Below are 3,008 nucleotides of genomic sequence, written 5' to 3' on the forward strand. Positions count from 1 at the left end.
TTTCTTTTTTTTTTTTTTTTTTTTTTTTTTTTTTCCTCCCTTTTTCCACACCCCCAGAGCCGCTGTTGCTGGTGGCAGAAAGCCCAGACTCCGTAGGAACTCAGAAATGCTGCAGCTCCAAGCCCTGGCTGCCCTCTTGGTTTCGCAATCTTGGGGAAGGGGGGGTGGGGGAATAAGATGGGAGGGGATGTATTATTTTGACACATATACACATACATGTATTTTGTGTATTAAAGATTTTTAGGCTTTCCCACCAGTGGGGATGAGCAGCCTGGTGGAGCCGGGCGGATGATTTCTTTTGTAAGTTCCTTCCACCGTTTTTTGGGGCTGTGTTTGTAGGGGGGCCCCCCCCCCCCCCTGCACTGACCCTCCGTGAGGCTGGGAGGGGGTTCGGCTCAGGTGATGCTGAGCTCCGAATCGCCACCACGAGATCCTTGTGTGGCACCGAGACTCAAAGCTGGGATGGATGCAGATGGGATCCCGGATGGGATCGCGCGGCCGGACCTGGGGATGTATTTATTTCTCATTTTACGGCTGGTTTTCTCAAGGCTTTTGGGGCCAGGGAGGTGACGGGGCCGTGTCACTGCAGGATCTGATAAGGGTGAGATGCCTGCAAAGAGAATTCCTCGCAGATCATTATTTATACCTCTGCCTGCGTCACTGGTAAACATCTGGATTCGCTCCAGACGTTTTCATCCGCTCCGTTCCGTGGGCTCTGATGCAGATCTGGGTCGCATCCCTTTGGTCGTATGGTTTTGGCTGAAATTTGGGGTGAGTTTTCAGGGTGTTCCTGGGGCTCGGCCATTCACAGAGCGCCCCATCGGGCTGCTGGCTGTGAGCGAACATCAAGCAGCAGAACTTTCCCAGTGTGCGTGGATATTGGGGGGAGGGAGGGAGGGGGGTAAAAAAAAACCCCCTGCGGCCATCGAAAGAAAGAAGCAGCCCCAACCGTGTCGCTTTCTGTTTTAGAACGGAGGCCGTTTTGCTTTTTGGATGGACCAGCATCCCGACCTCTCTGCACGCGCTGCGCCGAGCTCCGCGAGGTGAGGGCTGACTCTGTGCTCTGTTTGCCTTAAGGCCGAGGTTGTCTCGTTAATTAGTTGCCTCCAAATGGGAGCTGAGGGCTTTGGCACGGGAGCGGAGCGTCGCTCTGCAGCTGGGATGCAGACGGAGGGGCAAAGCGGGCTGCTTCACCCACGGCCTTCATCTCTTGAAAAGTGCATTTTGCTAATCCTTCATTAGGCTCTCATTGTGAGCTCGTTATCCTGTTAGGGCTTAGGGCTGCGCAGGCGTTCGGCCCAGCTCTGCTTCGGTGCCCAGGTCTGCAGGGAGGTTGCAAAAAGCCAAGCAAAGCCTTGCACACCCACACATGCCCACGTGTGTGTGCAAACCAGGAAGCAAGCACAGAAGGGATGAGCTGGTGCTCGGAGACAGGCTCAGCTTTATCTGGTTGAAAATGAAAACCATTGTGGCTAGTGAGAGCATAGGCTCGTTTTTTACCCCCCCCCCCAAATAAATGGTGGGATTTTTTTCGCCCCTCTTGATTCTCTTTTCACTGTGGTGTGTGGGGTTTGGGGGCTGAACGTCGCTGCTTTCTTTCTGCCCTCTGCCAAGGGAGGTGCTGGGCTGCGTGTCTTTGGCCCCTTCTGCCGCTCAGCTGATAAAGATGAGCCTAAAAATGCAAAAAAGCCTGGCAGCAAAAAGCCCAACCTGAGGGTGCCTTTGCGCTGTGCTGCAGCAGCCCAACGTCGTGCCCCCCTGTGCAGACCTGGGAGGAGGTGGTGGCTTTGCTGAAGGAGCACTTGGGGATGGAGCTGGGAAAGCAATGCGCATTTCCAGGTGGATGCAGAGCGAACGCAGCCCTTCTGTGTGCTGTAAGGCATGGAGCTGGGCGCTGGGAAACCTGCTTCGGTGGATTTCTGTTCTCATGGAGCTGCAGTGCAGTTTCCATGCAAGGGAGGAGCAGGATCACATCCCCCCCCACCGTAGAAAAGAACACAGTGTAAGCAGGAGCGAAGGAAGGGGCAGAGAACGGAGAACTCAAAGCGAAAAGAGTATTTTTAAAAGACAAAAATCCCTTCTTGGTGACCCAGAGAGGCGACCGTAGAGCAAAATCCCCTCCAAAAAAAGTTTCCACGCTCTCTGCTGTTGCTCCTCTGTGCTTTGTGCAGTAACTGTGAGAAAGCATTGGGAGCTGAGGGGACCGAAGGGGTGTGTGTGCATTTTATCAGCCGAAAAAATGATCAGATGGAAAAAGCAAAACATTCCCAATTCCTTTCAATCACCTTCTGGGTCGCAGCGATTTTAGTATTATTTTTTCCCCTCTCCTTCCGTCTCGAATCCAAAACGTGGTGATTTTTGTTTGTTTGTTTGGTTGGTTTTTTTTAAGCAGCCAGGACCTTGAAGTTCATGTTTTAGGGGAAAAGCTGCGGCCCCGCTGAGCCCAAATTGCAGAGACCTTCTGCTTTCTCCTTTGGTGCCCATAAAATCCCCCTCCTCCTCCAAAATCTGTGCGTGGGCGCAGTGACGGCAGCGCTGGGGAAGCAGCGCTCAGATCCCTGCAGGAGGAAGGAGTGGGTTTTGGGGGTGGGGGGGAGGGGGGGGGGGGGGATGTGTGAGAGCCGTGCTCGTGGAATGGGAAAGGGCGAAGGTGGCAAAGCTTCGGTGGGATCCATCTCTTGTCCTGCATCCCTGCTGCATCCTGGGACTTGGGGCTGCATTTCTGCCTCCAGGATGGTTTTTGAGCTCAGGCCTGGAATTTTGGAGGCTGGGACCTGCACTTCTGCCTTTGGGCACCTCGGGGCTGATGTTCATCTCCTCACAGGGCCAGCTGGAGCTTTGGCCCCCAGTTGATTTCCCCCCCCCCTTTCCCCCCCCCCCCCCCCGGCTCCCAGTTGATTTTCGGATGCTTTGCTCTGGGGAAGTGCAGGTTTTGCAGCAGCACCAGCCTTCTGGTTGCGCACCCACCCTGCATTCATTCCTCCTGGTTTGCAAAGTACTGGAGGATG

General features: G+C 54.4%; 1 protein-coding gene across 5 annotated transcripts in view; it reads left to right on the plus strand.

The window, feature by feature from the left end:
• The first annotated feature begins 194 nt into the window (after positions 1-194).
• Positions 195-3,008, plus strand: part of MEF2D (myocyte enhancer factor 2D) — a 39,255-nt gene continuing 36,441 nt past the window's right edge. For 4 of the 5 annotated variants that reach the window (XM_042825496.1, XM_042825499.1, XM_042825500.1 and 1 more), the window contains exons 1-2: positions 195-300; positions 970-1,043. The gene's annotated coding sequence lies outside the window, so the exon portion shown is untranslated. Of the gene's footprint in view, positions 301-551; positions 772-969; positions 1,044-3,008 lie in introns of those variants that run through there. The other variant, XM_042825498.1, reaches the window with a different exon arrangement.

This window comes from Centrocercus urophasianus, unplaced genomic scaffold (assembly GCF_019232065.1).
Source record: "Centrocercus urophasianus isolate 14NV4802_14NV808 unplaced genomic scaffold, USGS_Curo_1.0 seq_240, whole genome shotgun sequence".
NCBI classification, from domain to species: Eukaryota; Metazoa; Chordata; class Aves; order Galliformes; family Phasianidae; genus Centrocercus; species Centrocercus urophasianus.